Source organism: Aotus nancymaae, unplaced genomic scaffold, assembly GCF_030222135.1.
Source record: "Aotus nancymaae isolate 86718 unplaced genomic scaffold, 86718_ANA_hifiasm-v0.15.2.pri h1tg000020l, whole genome shotgun sequence".
Taxonomy (NCBI): domain Eukaryota; kingdom Metazoa; phylum Chordata; class Mammalia; order Primates; family Aotidae; genus Aotus; species Aotus nancymaae.
In genome coordinates this window covers 17,876,443-17,895,924 of record NW_026988432.1, presented here as the reverse complement: position 1 = coordinate 17,895,924, position 19,482 = coordinate 17,876,443, and the positions used below count along the sequence as shown (strand labels likewise).

Here is a 19,482-nt window from a genome sequence, read left to right as displayed (position 1 = left end):
GTTCTGAATAAAAAGTGTTTCCTCCAGCTTCCTTTACAGAGCCTTGGATCAGATGAACACATCTAATTAAATAAAATCTCATTATCATTATTATTATTTTGTGGAGACAGGGGTCTCCGTATGTTGCCCAGGCTGGTCTCCAGCTCCTGGCCTTAAGTGATCCTCCCACCTAGCCGAGGCCTGCTACAGTGCTGGGATTACAGGTGTGAGCCACCATGCTCAGCCAGAAAACATCTTTGACACTAAGTCCCCTAACACCTCTAATCACACTCTCCTGCTTTCTTTCCCTCTCTTCCAGCAAAACAAACTTCTTAATGATTAACCCAACAGGGGCGGAGCCCAGCTCCTACCTTCACTTCCTAGTTAGTGGCACTTAAACCACAGCGAAGCAGGGATGAGATTTTCCCAAACTGATTACTCTCCTCCCAAACAAATCCCCATAGACCTCATAAATAGAGTACTAAGCATTTAATAAGCTTATATATAAGAACATACCTTATTTGAATGGGTGCTCAACTGGGGAGAGAAGAATGTGAGTGGGAACTCACTCCACGTGGAGTGATGAAGCCAGTTCGATTCACCAGGCACTGGTCCTAGGGGCTGGGAATGTAGCAGTGAATAAATGGAATAAATCTAAGTCTTGCCTTTATGTTGCTTCACATTCTCGTGTGGAATATAGACAATAAACAGTTGACCAATGCAAGGTGGGAGTGACAAGTGGCAGGAAGAAGAATCCAACGCAGAAGTACAGAGACGGGCATGGAGAGAGCTACTTCCGGTAGGGGAGGGGGAATGCGAGCAGAGTTCTGGATGCAGTAGAGAGGGAGCTACCTGGAGATGGAGGATGAATATTCATGCACAGGCCTTGGGGCTGGAACAGCTCTGGTAAATTGAAGAACAATGAGGCCAGAGTGGCTGAAGAGGAGAGACAGAGAGGAGGAGAATGTCGGAGGGTAACCAGAAGCAAGGTGTTTTGCTCCAAGTGTGACGGGAAGCTGTGGGAGGGTCGAGAGTGAAGGCGTGGCATGATCTGATTAATGTAATAAAAGATCACTTGGGCAGCTGCGCGGTACGAAGAAGAAAAATAAACAAACGTGCCCTGCCGAGGCTGTGCTGGAAACAAGCTAGGAATTAGAAGGATTAACTCAATTCTTCACCTGAAGTTCATGAAAGAATGAAAAGGAAGGAAAAGAGGGAGAAAACAGAAAAATCAAAATTTATTCCTATTGTCTATTTTCAGTCCCATGAGACAATTGTCCATCATTTCTCTATGGATTTTCTCAAACACTTCTTAACTTTACCCCCAGCATTGGATGTGGGTATGACTGGAAGCATCAGTAAAAATTTATTACATAGAGATAATGAGCTCTGTCCACTAAAGTGGCCTAGACGCAATAAAAACCCAGGAGCAATTAGCAAACCAGGCCCGCAGCTCTTACTCTGTAAACACAGCAACTTTCCTATTAAAAGGAATTAGGGGAAAAAAGAAATTAGGAATCTTTGATGTTATGGCTGACTTCTAGAGTATCTGCTTATGCCAGAGAACAGTAAGCTGTGCTCAAAGACTGATGGTGATGTGGGAGAGGAAATGGTGGAAAAGGGATCCCACTGGCCAGATTTGGGACAGTTAGGGCATCAGGAAGAATAACGGCAGTGATGGTACTAACATTTAATTTTTTTTTTTTAAGACGAAGTCTCACTCTGTTGCCCAAGCTGGAGTGCAGTAGCATGATCTTGGCTCACTGCAACCTCCACCTCCTGGGTTCAAGCAATTCTTCTGCCTCAGCCTCCCGGGTAGCTGGGATTACAGGCACGCAACACCATACCTGGCTAATTTTTGTATTTTTAGAGGAGACGGGGTTTCACTATATTGGCCAGGCTGGTCTCGAACTCCTGACCTCGTGACTTGCCCACCTCGGCCTTCCAAAGTGCTGAGATTATAGGTGTGAGCCACTGTACCTGGCCCATTTTAAATTTTTTAAAAAATAAATGAGCGGTTAAGTAAGTAGATGGCAGATAGTGGGAGCCAGGTTCCACACTGTTGCAGAAGGAAGTAACAGGGGAACAAGGAGAGGCTGGAATGATCCACGTGGATCATTCAATCCTGGATTGGAGTTGGAGTTGATGTGAACTCGTCTTTAGCTTATATAGATATAGGGATTCCATAGAGAAATTCTTAAAGATGGGTGTGTATGCTAAGGTTCACATACACGCATATGTTTCTTTTCTCTTTCAGCTGAGATGGCCCAGAAGTAATGACACTCCAGGGGCAATGAGCACACCTAGCACCCTGATCTTGGTTTCTGTCTAGTATCCTCCAATAAAAGGAAACAGAACTCCTTGAAGAAATGGCTGACTCTAGGACTAGGGCAGAAAATATACATCATGAGGCCAGATGCGGTGGCTCACTTCTATAATCCCAGCACTTGGGAGGCCAAGGCGGAGGCTGCAGTGAGCTGAGACTGCCCCAATTTACTCCAGCCTGTAATACCAGCACTTTGGGAGGCTGAGGTGGGCAGATTACTTGAGGTTAGGAGTTCGAGACTAGCCTGGCCAACATGGTGAAATCCCGTCTCTATCAAAAATACAAAAATTAGCCAGGCATGGTGGTGTACGACTATAATCCCAACTACTAGGAAGGCTGAGGTAGGAGAATCGCTTGAGACCCGGAGACAGAGGTTACAGTGAGCTGAGATCACGCCACTGCACTCCAGCCTGGGTGACACAGTGAGACTCTGTCTTAGAAAATAAAAGAAAAAAAATACACTATACAATATATTATACTAAAATAGACTCTCATAGTCAAAAAATAATTACATAAACCATAAACATACATCTGTTACACATCAATTAAAAACACACACACAAATAAAATATGACTAATAGAAAATTAAAAACAAAAAACAATTGGAGCCAGGTGTGGTGACTCACGCCTGTAATCCCAGTGCTTTGGGAAGCCGAGGCGGGCGGATCACTTGAGGTCAAGAGTTTGAGACCAGCCTGGTCAACATGGTGAAACCCGATCTCTACTAAAAATACAAAAATTAGCCAGGCGTGGTGGCATGTGCCTGTAATCCCAGCTACTAGGAAGGCTGAGGCAGGAGAATCGCTTGAACCCAGGAGGCTGAGGTTGCAGTGAGCCAAGAATGCACCACTGCACTCCAGCCTGGGCAACAGAGCAGGACTGTCTCAAAACAAAAACAAAAACAAGAACAATCAAACAAAAAACAAAAACAAATGGTCCATGGTGCCTGATAGGCTATCTAGTCTGGTAATAGACAAAGGTTTGAAGCTATATGAAGAATATCTTTCAGTAGCTTTGGAGATGATTTAATCTTATTTGGAGAGAATCTCAAGGATCCGAATTAGAGGCGTTCCTAAATGTGAAGCCTGAGCCACCTCCCCTCCCAGTGTGGGCCTAGATCAGCAGGCACTGTTTACATACAAAGATCTCTTCCTCCAGCCCTGCCCTGGGGCTGTTCGCTGCCCCGGGCAGGGAAATTCCCTCTGGTCAAAACAGTCCTGCAAGGCGGGGAAAGCAAAAGCATAAACTGCAGTTCAAATGCACAAATAGCCCTTTTCTGGTATCTCCTTAATCCTTTCCCTTTATCACAGCTTAGTTTACAAAATTATCTCTTTGGAAGTCACAGCTGGAACAAGTCTGAGTTGGTAATGTCCAGTGGGGACAAAAAACAGAAATTGAGGGTCAGGGGTGGTGGCTCATGCCTGTAATCCCAGCACTTCAGGAGGCCAAGGTATGTGGATCACTTGAGGCCAGAAGTTTGAAACTGCCCTGGCCTGCATGGTGGAACCCTGTCTCTACTAAAAATACAAAAATCAGCCAGGCGTGGTGGCGGGCATCTGTAGTCCCAGCTACTCAGAGGCTGAGGCAGGAGAATCGCTTGAACCCAGGAGGTGGAAGTTGCAGTGAGCCGAGATCGTGCTACTGTACTCCAGCCTGGGTGACAGAGTGAGAACCTGATTTAAAAAAGAAAAAAGGAAAACAGAAAGCAAGGCCTGGCTGGTTGCTGGAAAGGGAGCCTGGTGTGAGTAGACATGGAGCTAGGTTTCTTATTGAGTCCCCTTGAGGACCATCTGAACATGAAAAGAAAAGTGGGGGGCGGGGGGCTTCTAGTAAACACTTCACTTACTTCACTCTGCTCCATGTGCTTTTCGGGAAAGAGTGAAACTGTTGGGAAAAGAGACTCCAATTTAGTACTCAGGGAGGCAGAATTTCCCTTTGCTGTCTCACCTGCTAAGCTCTAATGTCGTAGGATCCTGGTTGGCTCACTGGTCTTTCCCTGTGCAAGCCTCACTCCACTCCCCACCTGCCCCCAGTCTCACTCAACTCAGGAAAGAGGCAGGTGAGCAGCAGGGATTACCACAACTCAGAAGATCTGTTACACCTTAGATGCTTTACGCCGAAGCCCAGGCCAATCGTCTTCACGCAGAAAGCACAGCTGAAATGTTAAACTCCTTACCCACAAGAGTGGCTGCCTGTGGGGAGGCAAGAAAGGAAAAGCGGGGAAAAGGAGACTTAAACCCTAGCTTAAAAAGTTTCATAGTTCAGCTGGATGGCATGGTTACAAATATCCACTATTCAGCACGAGGTCTAAAAGAGTTCATAATAAGTTACGTTTTGAGTATACCATACTTCATTGCAAACTTTGGAATGTGTAGTTCTGTGCTGATTTTATTTATTTTATTTATTTATTTTATTTTTTTTTTGAGACGGAGTTTCGCTCTTGTTACCCAGGCTGGAGTGCAATGGTGCAATCTCGGCTCACCACAACCTCCTCCTCCTGGGTTCAAGCAATTCTCCTGCCTCAGCCTCCCAAGTAGCTAGGACTACAGGCGCGTGCCACCATGCCCAGCTAATTTTTGTATTTTTAGTAGAGACGGGGTTTCACCATGTTGACCATGATGGTCTCGATCTCTTGACCTCGTGATCCACCCGTCTCGGCCTCCCAAAGTGCTAGGATTATAGGCGTGAGCCACCGTGCCCAGCCTGTGCTGATTTTAGTTCAGTTCCAGAAGCATGTATAGCCATGAAGGAAGCTTGACCTAGGAGTTAACAGGACCCAGATGCCTGAGTCTGTGTCAGTTGCTGACCAGTCCTGTATCTTTGTGCAAAGCACTCTGCCCTCTGCACTTCAATATCCCCATCTTAACTGGGCACTATGCTGTGGGAGGCTAAGGTGGAGGATCACTTGAGGCCAGGAGTACGAGACCAGCCTGGGCAACATAGGGAGGCCCTGTTTCTAAAAAAATTTTGTTTTCTTCTGAGACAGAGTTTTGCTCTGTCACCCAGGCTGGAGGGCAGTGGTGCAATCACTGATCACTGCAGCTTTCAACTCCTGGGCTCAAGCCAACCTCCCACCTCAGCCTCCTGAGTAACTGGGACTACAATCCTGGGCCACCATGCCAGCCTAATTTGTATGTGCATGTGTGCGTGCGTGCGTGCGTGTGTGTGGTAGAGACGGGGTTTCACCATGTTGCCCAGGCTGGTCTCAAATTCCTGAGCTGATCAGCCTGTCTTGGCTTGCCTAAGTGCTGAGATTACAGGTGTGAGCTAGTGCACCCGGCCCAAAACTATCTTTTTAAAAGTTATTGCGTTTGTGTCTCAGAGAGGATGAAAGAAGGAAGGAAGGAAGGGAGGGAGGAAGGGAGGAAAAAGAAAAAATTAGCCGGGCATTTTTAGAAAAATTAGCTGGTTCCAGCTACTTGGAAGTCTGAGGCGGGAGGATCACTTAAGCCCAGGAGGTGGAGGCTGCAGTGAGCTATGATCACATCACTGGAGTCTATGTGAAGAGTGAGACGCTATGTGAAAAGCATCTCCTAGATGCTTTATTGGTCCTTAGTGGACCAATCACCAATAATGAAGGTCAGGCAGGAAGGCTCTCATCTTGTGCCCTTGACCACCTGGGCTATGTCAACCTTCACTCCTGTTACTGTTACAATGCTTCCCACTTCCCGAGGCTGCCTCTAAATAAATACATAAAAAAAATACAAACAAAAAATTAAAACCTCCATCTTTAAAATGGGGAAAACCTAGTTCTGTCCACTTGTCAGAAGGCTCACGCAAGAAAGTTCTGTAAAAAACCTAAAGTGGCCAGGCACGTGGCTCACTCCTGTAATCCCAGCACTTTGGGAGGACAAGGTAGGGGAATTACTTGAGGTCAGGAGTTCAAGACCAGCCTAGCCAACAGAGTGAAACCCCATTTCTGCAAAAAATACAAAAATTAGCTGAGCGTGGTGGCATGTGCCTGTAGTCCTAGCTACTCAGAAGCCTGAGAAATGAGAATCATTTGAACCTGGGAGGCAGAGGCTGCAGTGAGCTGAGATCACACCACTGCACTCCAGCCTGGGTGACAGAGTGAGACTCTGTCTCAAAAAAAAAAGAGCAATATATAAATGCAAGCCATTCTGTGTTTTATTTGGGATCTGGACTAGCCTTGATGTTAAACTCACAATTGTTGAATCTTTAGGTTACTGGCATGAATGCTTTTGTAGGGGAAAGATGGCGTTGAATGAGGGAGGGAAATAACACAGTTCCCAAATCATAAACTGAGTTACAGGCCCCTGATCACCACCACTTCTGCGTTATTTCATTTCTGTTCTCAACTCTCTGTAAGTCTCTCTGCAAAACAGCAGCATTGGGAGAAACGGAATAGTTCTCATCTCACTCTTTTGTGCATGGTGGCGAAGGCAATAAAATTATTTTTCCCCTAAGCATGTACTTGTAAACCATTTTAAAGTTCTCTTTATCTCTCCCTAAAGCATTTTCACCTCCAGAAGTGTACGTGTCTGAGCCATGGCTATAAAATCACATGAATTTATTTTTAAAATGCATTGTGATTTCTAGCCAGATTAATATCACTTTAAAACAGCCGCCTTGGGAAGCTCTATTTCTTACCTATGATCTTTACGTTGTTTAAAACACATGTGAAACTCTTCTGGGGTTGCTTTCAGGATGGATTTATAAACTGCACAAGAAAATGCATTCTCTGGGTCCAAACTGGGTTTTAGATCCAAACAGTGTTGCCCAGATGGGCCACCTGCATTACTGAAAGAATAAACTTGAAGCTGTTTACGGAAAGCAAAGCTCCAAGGAAAAAGGTTTGTCACCCTAGGGGATATCCAAAGAACAAACTTTGGGCTCAGAAAAATTTCCAGAACTTTTCTTGGCAATGATAACATTGACTGAACCATGAGGACAACCCAGAAGGTAACCACCCTTACTTAGATATAAAAGTTTTAGATCAGCTTCTTTTAAAATTGGGCCTTTACATTTTATAATTATTTAAAAACATTCTTTTTTCTGTAGCATGAAGTAATGAGAGCATCAATATTATTATTATTATTTTTTGGCTCATAAATTGAACCAGTGACAAAATGATACTAGAATTTGCTTTTGGGCAGATAAACTCTTAGATTAACCAGACCAATACACAATGACAAAGAATATTTTCAATAATAACCTGACTGTTTAGGCACTAGTGTTGCATTTTTTATCTAAGAAATGAATTTTACTGGTGGCTTACACCAGTAATCCCAGCACTTTGGGAGGCCAAGGCGGGTGAATAACCTGAGGTCAGGAGTTTGAGACCAGCCACCTGGACAACATGGTGAAACCCTGTCTTTACTAAAAATACAAAAAGTAGCCGGGCATGGTGGTGCGTGCCTGTAATGTCAGCTACTTAGGAGGCTGAGGCAAGAGAATTGCTTGAACCTGGGAAGCAGAGGTTGTAGTGAACCAAGATTGCACCACTGCCCTCCAGCCTGGGCGACAGAGCAAGACTTCGTCTTAAAAAAACCAAACAAACCAAACAAAACAAACAAAAATAAAAAGGCTGCGCATCTATTCATATCAATGTGTATTGAGACATTTAGGGAGTGGGGCAGATGCTCGTGTTACTCCTTGCCTCCCACCAAAAAAAAAAAAAATTCACTGTTTTGAATGAGAAAATGATTCTGATCAACAATCTCAACAGTCTAACAACAAATGGACTCTGAGCAGGATCAGGAGTGCCGCTGGGGAAATTTCATCCAGGACAAAGCCTGACTCTGAAAGTCAGCTCGTTAAAGCACATCATAAAACTTTTACTGTTCCTTTCGGAGACTTGGCTAAGCTAACCAGATAATAAAAGGCAGATTTATAAGCCTGGTGCCTGCTGGCACCTCAGTAATTCTAAGTCACTTGGATAGGCTCCTAGACGCTTTATTGGTCCTTAGTGGACCAATTGCCAATAATGAAGGTCAGGCAGGAAGGGTCTCGCCTTGTGTCCTTGACCACCTGGGCTATGTCAACCTTCACTCCTGTTACAATGCTTCCCACTTCCCGAGGCTGCCTCTTTAAGACACAGTCTGCCCTAGGCCCTCCAAAAGCTACCTTTGCAACTCCCACAGAACTTTCTAAATTTAGTTAAAACAGCAACAGATACAGAAATGGACACTGCACTGATCATTTCTTGTTACGACCACGCAGGCACAATGTTAGTGCAATGTAAGAGATGGCAGGAGGTGGTGTCACGTAACAGCCACCATCTCCGGGAGGCTGACCCGGGGTATCCTGAGCACTTGGCCGAGCACAGGATTGCTGATGAGGAAGAGTCGACTTGGGAGGCCATAGTTACACATATTTACACCGCCTGCTGCCTGCTCCCCGTCTGCTGAAAGTCAAACTGGGGTATTTAGATGTGTTCCTAGGGACTGGAGGAAATTCAGGGAACTGCGGAGCCTCCATTTCTTCATCAATAAAGTGAAGCTATTTGCTGCATGAAAAAAACATCCCTAAAGTTGTTTAAGGATTAATTGATCCCTCCTTCCCTTTCTTTCTCCCTTCTCTCCTTCTCCCCTCCTTTCTTCCCTCCCTCCCTCCCTTTTCATTTCCTTCCTTTCTTCCTTTCCTCCTTCCTTCCTTTGTTCCTTCCTTCCTTCCTTCCTCCCTCCCTCCCTCCCTCCCTCTCTCCCTCCCTTCCTTCTTCTCTCCCTTCCTTCCCTTCCTTCCCTTCCTTTCCTTCTTTCCTTCTTTCCTTGGGCACTGTAAATCTGACTCTGAAAACTTTTTGGGCCCTAGGGCCAAAATTGAGTTCCTATCTGATCCCCAAGATATGATCCCTTCTTTTTTCTTCAGTCCTGGTAACAGGATCTCTTTCTTTTCTTTTCTTTCTTTCTTTCTTTCCATTTTTCTTTCTTCCTTTCTTCCTTCCTTTCCTCCCTCCCTCCTTCCCTTTCTTTCTTTCCTTCTTTCTCTCTTTCTTTTCTGAGATGGAGTCTTGCTCTGTCCCCCAGACTGGAGTGCAGTGGCTTGCTCTTGGCTCACTGCAACCTCTGCCTCCTGGTTCAAGCGATTCTCCTGCCTCAGTCTCCTGAGTGGCTAGGACTACAGGTACACACCACAGAGGCTGGCTAATTTTTGTATTTTTCTTTCTTTCTTTTTTTTTTTTTCAGTAGAGACAGGGTCTCACCATGTTGGCCAGGCTTGTCTCTAACTCCTGGCCTCAGGTGATCTGCCCGCCTGGGCCTCCCAAAGTGCTGGGATTACACTGAGTGAGCCACTATGGCCAGTCTAGCCTTCTTGAAAAGGGCTCCACCTTTCATTGCTACATCCCCAGCACCCAACTTAGGGCCCAGCTGGGGAGCAGCTAATGACTGGAAGGGGAGGAGGGTACCGTTTTGAGGAAGAGAAATACAGTTGTTCTGTGAGGCTTCAGCAAATGCCATGAGAACAACGTGGTGGACGTAGTGGAGGCTGTTGAATGCTGGCGAGTGCTCCATATCACAGAGTCCTGACTCGACTTACAAGCACCACGGCCCTGGTAGATTCCATACCCCTGCTGAGCCTTCACTTCCTCCTCTGTCTAATGAAGCAGATGATCATTGCATGACTAGTCACCATTAAACTTAATGCTTCATCACTACAGAAGATCATAAAGGACGTAACCAGAGGCTTAAAGGATGTAACCAGATGAACACACCCTGCGTTGGACACTGTTTTGGATAAACTTGAATGTTCAGGTCTATTTAGGATGTTCCAATACTGGAGGATACACACACACACACACACACACACACACACACACACACACTCTGTCTCTCTCTCTCCAAAAGGTGATCATTCTCTAAATATGTTTTGGCAACATTTTTAAGTTTATTGAGGGAATTGTATACCATAAAACTCACCCCTTTAAAGTGTGCAATTCAGCTGGGCATGGTGGCTCACACATGTAATCCCATCACTTTGGGAGGCCGAGGTGGGCAGAACACGAGGTCAGGAGTTTGAGACCAGCCTGTCTAACAGGGCAAAACCTTGTTTCTACTAAAATATAAAAATTAGCTGGGCGTGGTGGCACATGCCTGTAATCCCAGCTACTCGGGAGGCTGAGGCAAGAGAATCGCTTGAACCCAGGAGGCAGAATTGAAGTTAGCTGAGATCGTACCACTGCACTGCAGCCTAGGCAACAGAGCGAGATGCTGTCTCAAAAACAAACAAAAGTGTGTCATTCACTTTATTACTTTGTGTATATACACACACAACACACATGATTAGAAATAGTGTCCACGGTAAGTGCTCTAAGGTGTGATAATAGTGAGCTGAGAGGTGAAAGATTAGTGGTCTTATTTTTAATTTTATGCCTGTATTTTCCAATTTTCTGTGATGTAGATGTTCTGTTCTTGTAATAACGAAGAGTTCTAAAAAATAACTCATATGACTTATGAAAATAATCATGATGCATGTTCTAAGATTAAGGTAAAGAAAAGTAATGTATAAAACAGTATATGCAGAGTAAGATCAATTTGTAAAACACACATACACTCACACATATACACATAAATGCAAAGAAAAAAGGAAGGAAAACACAGCATTTGGTAAACTTAACAGAAAAGTTGGACAATTTAATTCCAGAAAGGAAAACATCACTAACTTCTTTCCTGAGCCAAATGGTTGAAATTTCTCAACAGTTTTCTTATAACATGAATCTTTTTATATACAAAAAAAAAGAGAGCAACAAGTTTTGCTTTGTTTTACTACAGGATGGTAGGGTTAGGTGGTACTTATTTTCTTTTGAGATCATTCTGTATTTTCTGACTCAAATTAGGATTTTTAAAATTAATTAATTATATTATATTATTATTATTATTATTTTGAGAAGGAGTTTCGCTCTTGTTACCCAGGCTGGAGTGCAATGGCGCGATCTAGGCTTACCGCAACTTCCACCTCCTGGGTTCAAATGATTCTCCTGCCTCAGCCTCCTGAGTAACTGGGATTACAGGCACACGCCATCATGCCTGGCTAAGTTTGTATTTTTAGTAGGGACGGGGTTTCTCCATGTTGGTCAGGCTGGTCTTGAACTCCTGACCTCAGGTGATACCAAAGTGCTGGGATTACAGGTGTGAACCACCACATCTTTAAATAGGACAGGATACTGCTCTGTCACGCAGGCTGGAGTGCAGTAGTGCGATCCTAGCTCACTACAGCCTCAAACTCCTATGCTCAAGTGATCCTCCCACCTCAGCTTCCTGAGTAGCCGGGACTTCAGGTGTGTGCCACCACTCATGACTAAAACTCCATCTGTTTCAGGACTCCTCAGGTACCTGGTATGCGTCTCAGAAGGGATCACACTCACTAGTGTATGTCTTTCACCTTTCATCAGCCGCTTCACCTGTCTTACTGACGCGATGGCAGAACCCATCTCTTTCCCTTTGGACTGGGCTCTTTTCTCCAGGTGGCCACCAATGAACATGAGTTGGATGAAACCAGGAATATAGTGTAGACTCCTCCTCCACTGCAACTCCTTGGTGTCATCATGGCAGGCGCTGAAGCTGCCCCACTTTCAAGTTTCCCCTTTCTCCTCATCACGGTGGACAGTGGCATCCGAAGTGGGTGACAGAAATCCCCTCGTGGAAAAGAGTAAACCGGATCAACCAAATCAGAGGAAAGGGTCTGCACGTGTAGATTTCGGAAGGTTGCCAGGGGAACTATGAATTCAGGTTCTTTTCAAAGTCAGTGGTTTGGGTGGGGTGAGCCTGCAGGGGTTTTGCAGCAAATAATTCTAGTATATTGTTCCCAGCACAACCATCTTCAAAAAGCAATAGCTGGCCGGACGTGGTGGCTCACGCCTGTGATCCCAGCACTTTGGGAGGCCAAGACAGGCAGATCACTTGAGGTCAGGAGTCCGAGACCAGCCTGGCCAACATGTTGAAACCCTGTCTCTATGAACAGTACAAAAATTAGCTAGGTGTAGTGGTACACAACTGTAATCCCAGCTACTTGGGAGGCTGAGGCACAAGAATCACTTGAATCTAAGAGGTAGATGGAGGCTGCAGTGAGCTGAGATCGTACCATTGCACTCCAGCCTGGGTGACAGAGCAACACTCCGTTTCAAAAAAAAAAAAAGTGCAATAGCTGATAGTTGCTTAACATGCAACCATTGTGGGGAAGGTGACCTGGGTGAAGGGTACAGAGAAGGTCTCTGTAATATTTTTGCAACTTCCTATAGATTTAGAATTGTTTCAAGATAGTTAAAAAGAAAAATACTAGGTGGCTGGGTGCAGTTCACCAAACTCTGATATACGTCATTATTTTGTACTCTGCTGAAAACAAGAGACACAAAAGCATCTGTGTGCGTTGGGCATCTGCATATATTTCTATTGTGCTCTTTTCACCCTATCCTCTGCCAGCAGCTCTTTATCACCCTCCAAGGCGGCTGATTGATATAGGCCATGCCGCTAAGTTGCTGAGGATACAGTCCTGCCACAGAAATAAAGAAGCCAAACATTCTAAAGTACAGGAGAAGAAAAAAGAACAACTCCCCTGGCATTCTTTGATCCATATTTTTGCAGGTGTTTTTGTTCCCCAATTTTTTTAAAAAAATGGGTTAATTTATTTAGCAGCAAAGATAAAAAAAAAAAAGTAGAGTGGGGAGGAGGCACAGTGGCTCACACCTGTAATCCCAGCTACTCGGGAGGCTGTGGCAGGAGAATCACTTGAACCTGGGAGGTGGAGGTTGCAATGAGCTGAGATCAATTGCACCACTGGCACTTCAGCCTGGGCGACAGAGCAAGACTGTCTCAAAAGAAAAAAAAAAATTAGAATTAGGAGCAAACTCCAGCAAATAATCTTTATAGGACAAGCATTTTCATAGTACTTCCTGTATGATAATGACAATGATAATCCCAGGGACTACAGAGCGCATGTTATGTACTAGGTGCTTTATGTACACTATGTGCTTGACCTCAACACATGAAGCTGCCCGGTGAGGTAAGTGCTGCTATTATTCCTTCTTTAAGATACAGGAAATTAGGATTAAGTAGTCTGTGCAAGGCTGCAGGGCTATATCATGGTTGAGGCATGATTTGAACCCTTGCCTCTGACGACGTTCTGTTAACCTTTGTGAGTTTCGCTTCTCCAGCATCTTAACAACTATAGATTAGAAGAAATATCCATCAGTAGCAATGCTCTAAAAGTGGAATTTCGAAAACAATCTGTACACATTGTTATCAGTTCTTAAATTAGTCAAGGTTCCTGTGACTGCACAGAGGGTGATGAGTAAACCCTTCTTCCTAGAGAGGGTTTTCCTAGGTTAAATACTGCATTAAATTATCTACTCTGATTTGAGAGTGAGTCACCCCAGAGTTACGGATTTGAGGCTGCAAGGTAGAGAGAGAGAAACTGAGCATTTCTACACTCTGGAAGAGACAGGTAGAAATGAAGTCATTCTAGATTCGAGATTATTTTAGATCGTTCTAGGGGCAGAAGAATATTCTTTTCAGGGGTTCACTGAGGGAAGAATAAGGCCAGCCATGAGGTCTGATTAAAAATTTCTTACAGTTCTGCAGACTTCTGTTAGCAGCTGAGACACGAAGGCAGAATTGGGGAGGGGGAAATTGCTGTCTTAAACAATTTCCATATACCCTTTGCCTGTCTCAGAAGGACTAACTTTGAATTTCAATTTGGAAATGCATGATTTTCCCCCCACTTGACGTCAATACTTGATTGTTTCAACCGCTTTTTAGAATTCCAAGGCAAGAGGCAGGGTGGGCAGCCAGCAGCCTTGTGGGTCACTGGCCTTCAACATGGTACCCAGGGTCCAATGTCCAGGCTAAGGAGAAACGGGCAACCAAGGCCTTTGCTGTCACCCTGTGGGGCTGTGCAGAGACTTTAAGGACAAGAAATTCACCCTCCTCCCCTGAACTTTCCAGCACTTTCCAGCACTGCCTGATTTACTAGGCCATGCATTGGACCGAGTTTTCCTGACTGCAACCTCATTTTGTGCATCTCTAGGAACTTCGGAGAGGTGGCGTCATGTAAGGAGGGCACAGGAGACAAACCTGCCACTCACAGCTATGTGGTTTTAGGCAAATTGCCTAATTTCTAAAAGTATCTGTCTTTTCCTGTGTAAAAAGAAGATTTTTGTATCTATCTTGCAAGGCATTGTCTTGCCTTGACTAGAGATTTGATGTGTTACCACGACACTTTTTTTGAAGACCAATAATAAGGATTATTATTAATAATGATTATTATTCAGTAATTGGAGAGACTGAGTCAGTGGTTTGATCATTGCCTCTCACATGTCACAATGTTTCCACTACACTCATATTTTAGTTTATTCATCCAATAAATATTTCGTGCCTTCTCTGTTCCAGGCACAATGCTGAGCATCAGGGCTCTAAAGATTTGGGCATGGATCTCCTGCAAAAAGCTGAAGTCCCAGAAGAGGAGATAAGACTTGTACTACAAGGCTGTCCATCAGGGTAGAAAGAGATGAGTGTCTGTTTTCAGTAGATAAAGTGGTTGGTAAATAGTTTTCCAGGTCCCGCGCAGGCAGAGCCAAGGTCCTAAAGAACCAATGATTAGTGAAACAAAGAGAGGGGCCTGGTTATCTTGAAGAGCCAGCAGACATCTGGCAGAAGTAGTCAAGAAGAACCTGGGACTTCTCCAGTCCCTGGGGCACATTCAGCCTGAGCTGCGCCCAATTAATCAGCCTCAGGACCAGGCCTTTCTGGCTATAACCACAGTGCTTATGGGTGGTTCTGTTTATGTCTCCCTAGACAGCAGACACAAACTTTCATTTGACGAAAGGCAACCATCACCCCCAAATAGACTAGTATGAGCCTCCCCTGCGCATTGAGAAAAAAAGCATCACCCACTTAAGCACTCCCTTCCCAGCATCAAAAGGAAAGGGGTCAACCAATTGGTACTCTCCTTTAAAAAGTTTCAGACCTAGGCCGGGCGCGGTGGCTCACGCCTGTAATCCCAGCACTTTGGGAGGCCCAGGCGGGCGGATCACGAGGTCAAGAGATTGAGACCATGCTGGCCAACATGGTGAAACCCTGTCTCTACTAAAAGTACAAAAAATTAGCTGGGCATGGTGATACGTGCCTGTTGTCCCAGCTACTCGGGAGGCTGAGGCAGGAGAATTGCTTGAAACTGGAAAACGGAAGTTACAGTGAGCCGGGATCAGGCCACTGCACTCCAGCCTGGTGCTAGAGCGAGACTCTGTCTCAAAAAATAACAAAAAAAGTTTCAGACCTGGACTGGGGCAGTAGTTTATGTCTGTAATACCAGAACTTTGGGAGGCTCAGGCAGGAGGATCCTTTGAGCCCAGGAGTTAGAGACCAGCCTGGGTAACAGGAAGGTCCATCTCTACAAAAAATAAAATTAAAAATTAAGGCCAGGTGTGGTGACTCATGCCTGTAATCCCAGCACATTGGGAGGCCAAGACAGATGGATCACTTGGGTTCAGGAGTTCAAGACCAGCCTGGCCAACATGGTGAAACCCCATCTCTTCTAAAAACACAAAACTTAGCTGGGTGTGGTGGTGTGCACCTGTAGTCTCAGCTACTCTGGAGGCTGAGGCAGGAGAATTGGTTGAACCCAGGAGGTGGGGATTGCAGTGAGCCAGGATCATGCCACCGCACTCCAGCCTGGGTGACAGAGCAAGACTCTGTCTCAAAAAATAAAAATAAAAATAAAACAAATAAACTGGGGGGGGGGGGGTGTGTGCCTGTAGTCTCCTAGGTACTCAGGAGGCTGAGGTGGAAAGATTGCTTGAGTCAGGAGGTTGAGCTACCATGAGCTGTGATCACACCACCGCACTCCAGTCTAAGTGACAGAGTGAGACCCTTCCCTCCGCCCCAACAAAAAACCTCCAAACCAAAACAACAACAAAAACGTTTCAGACGTACAGAGGATTTTTAGAACAGTGAATATACTGTGTATACTATAATGGTGGATGTATGGCATTTGTTCAGACCCATAGAATGCACAACACCAAGAGTGAACCCTCGTGTAAGCTATGGTATTTGTGAATTCCGTATGATAATGGCATGTGAATTCAGTCATTGTAACAAACGTGCCATGCTGGTGCCTATAAGGGAGGCTGTGCAGGTGGGGGCAGTGGGTGTGTGGGAGATCTCTGTCCCTCCCTCTTAATTTTATGTTGAGCCTAAAACTGTCCTAAAAATATAATCTTTCGAAAAAAAGTTTCAGACCTCCTCAAGAAACGGAGGACAGATGTCAGTTTTGTCCACAATTACTGAATCAATGCCCTTTGCCTACTGTTTAAATCAGCTAGGAGCAATTTACACAAAGCCAGGAGTCTTTCTGCATATTCCAGGGACTCCTGGCTGCACCTGCAGCCACGTTTAGCACAAGCTTATCTCCATAACAATGCACCAAGGCCCGGGGAAGCTTCCGGGACTGTGCTGTTCTGATGTGTATCCACTTTCAGTTGTATGGGAAGTGAAGGACAAACGCTTTTCTATTAGGGCAAACACTTTGTTTACCATCTGGTAACAAACCTTCTGGTAAACAAAGTTTGCATCACAAATTGGATTACTCCCACTCCTTGCTTTTCAAAACCAGCTCAGAAACTGTGTACATTATCTAGCAATGACTAATTGACTTTATGACACAAGTCTGAACAAAGGCCAAGGCTAGAGTTAAAAAATAATATGTCGGGCTAGGCACGATGGTTTATGCCTGTAATGCCAGCACTTTGGGAGGATGATGTTAAAAAAAAAAAGAAGGTGCAGGGAAAACACTCCATTTTAAAACAGCGTGAGATAAGGCAGATAAAAAGCCTAGTCATGTGTTATTTATAAAGTGATTATGTGGCTACACAGTTGACTATGAATAAAGGGAATCTAAGAAACTATTAGTGAACATAGTTATTATTACCTAATCTTGTTCCTAGAGAAGCCAATGGAAGTTTAGAGTCTATATTCAGGCTGGCAGGCACCAGTAATACCAGCTATTCGGGAGGCTGAGGCAGGAGAATGGCTTGAACCTGGGAGGTGGAGGTTGCAGTGAGCAGAGACCACACCACTGCACTCCAGCCTAGGCCACAGAGTGAGACGGTCTCTAAATAAATAAATAAATTCTGAAATTATAGAAAATAGCCTGAGATGGTGAAGTTACACGAAACTTTACAGATTCAAAGTCATAAGGGATGGGATAGTGGTTTGCCGCTTTCTGTGTAAGACAAGCTTATGTTGGGGGATCATCCAAGTTCAGCATGCATCAACTCTCTTGATTTTACTCTGCCAGTCCAAAAAAAGTCTTTATCTTCAACAATACAAATTTCCACAGTCACTCCTCTCACCTGTCTTGCAGTGCTCAGCTTTGTATCCCTGCAGCCCCCTCACTTGTCGCCCCAGCTAGGGAGTTACTCAGGGTCAGGTAGGTGGAATTAAGTGTGGCTAATGTTTCTCTACATGCACAGACTTAAGTCTCTGGATCCAGAGAGTTTAAGACTCTATCCTCAGAGTGGCTTAGTACTCACACTATGTAATTATGCTTTTCTATCCTAACTATGGCATAAAGAAATGAAGATGCCTTTCTCGTATGTTGCTTTGGAGAGAAATAGAGCTTTTTGGAGTGTTTCTAGAAGGTTCTACAGGTCAACACTAGCCAGCAGGCTTATCTGCTTTCCTACTGTGCACCTCTGTCTGTTTCTCTTCATTCTTTTCCACTCCTTCTGCACTATCTTTCTTCCCCTTGACTTAACCTCCTCATTAGATAAGACTGATCACATTTCAGCATCATGGAAAACATGGCAGGTGAAACAGAGGCTACAATTGTTTGCATCTGCCATCTGGGGCGACATACACAGAAGATATATGTGTGCTTCCCTCCCTATTTATTTTAAACATAAAATAAATTTACATTTAAAAGTAAAAATGAAAACAAATCTTTTTTAAAAAATTCTAACAACTGTTAACTGCCACTACAAAGGGGTTAGGGACACACCAGCACTAAACTGAGACTTTTTTTTCTTCTAGAAAAGACATGAAAGGGATTGAAAAAACGATGGCTGCAGGTGCAGCCAGGAGTCCCTGGAATATGCAGAATATATATGTGCATCCCTCACACAGTGATGTCAGCCACACTTTTCTACGAGTACTTGACTTGTGAGATTGCCCTGTACTTCCAAGGTGGTGGAAGATCACGAGTCTTCCCTGAAAGGTTCCAAGCAGCATAGAGTGTTTTGTTTAGCTAATTCTGTTTAGCATATATTACGTAGACTATTAGTAATAGTTCTAAGATTCAGGAATAAGCAAAAGACATCAGCCATGACCATTACACTCCAGTCAATTTTCAGTTGCTTGTCACTGTCATAGTGGGGCCATAGTGGGACTTGGAGGGACAGCAGGGATGCACCGAAATTCAGTAGCCATAAAGGTGAATGGATATACACCGATTGCCATTCAGAAAGTTTTCCAACCACTCTGCGATAATAACCAGATAACGTTAAGTAACAGTGCTGTTAGTAGACTCATAACAAACAAAAGTTCAGCAAATAGTGACAAAGGTCAAATCGGGAGACTTTATCTGGCATAAATATGTTGAGGCTGTGTTCTTGCAGCAAGTGTATAAAGGAGATATTTCCTGGTACAGCTGCCTAACATGGACATAATGTGCCAACATCAGTGGCAAAGCGTACAGTGGGAAGGGAAACATCATGTTCTTATTACCTGTGTGTCCACATTCTAATACAACATAGAGGTGCTAATGATGATGTCACACATAGCTAAGTGTCCCTGTGAGAGTCCAGACCTTGGAAAGAGTGAGATGCAAAATCACAATCTTGAGACGTTGAGCATTACAGGCAAGGCTTACATACGAAAATAATTTGTTTTCCGTTTTGACCTGATTCCATGGTGAGTAGAATACACTGGTCTCTGATTGCTGGTGGGAGTGAGGGGAGAGGGTGTAATTTGAAGCCAATACAGCTTTATGATCCTAGAGCTCTGGCTTAACAGAAAAAACATTTTTATTACATTGCACAGTACTTTATGTATTTAATTCTCTGTTCTCATCCATGCATCACAAGGGTAAATCCAAGCAGAAACAAAATGCACTCTCTCAGTCTACAGCAATCTCCAAGTGTGTCCCAAGAGCATGTTCTAAAGTATCATGGGCTTGGAGAGTCCCCAAGACCTCTGAGTTCTCGCTCTTCCCTTCTTTTTAGCCCC

General features: G+C 44.4%; 1 long non-coding RNA gene across 1 annotated transcript in view; it reads right to left on the bottom strand.

Moving 5' to 3' along the window:
- Positions 1-501: 501 nt before the first annotated feature.
- The window catches only part of LOC135276033 (uncharacterized), a 35,923-nt gene continuing 16,942 nt past the window's right edge, over positions 502-19,482 (bottom strand). The window contains exon 3 of the long non-coding RNA XR_010343587.1: positions 502-600. This is a non-coding gene — a long non-coding RNA (uncharacterized LOC135276033). The remainder of the gene's footprint in view (positions 601-19,482) is intronic.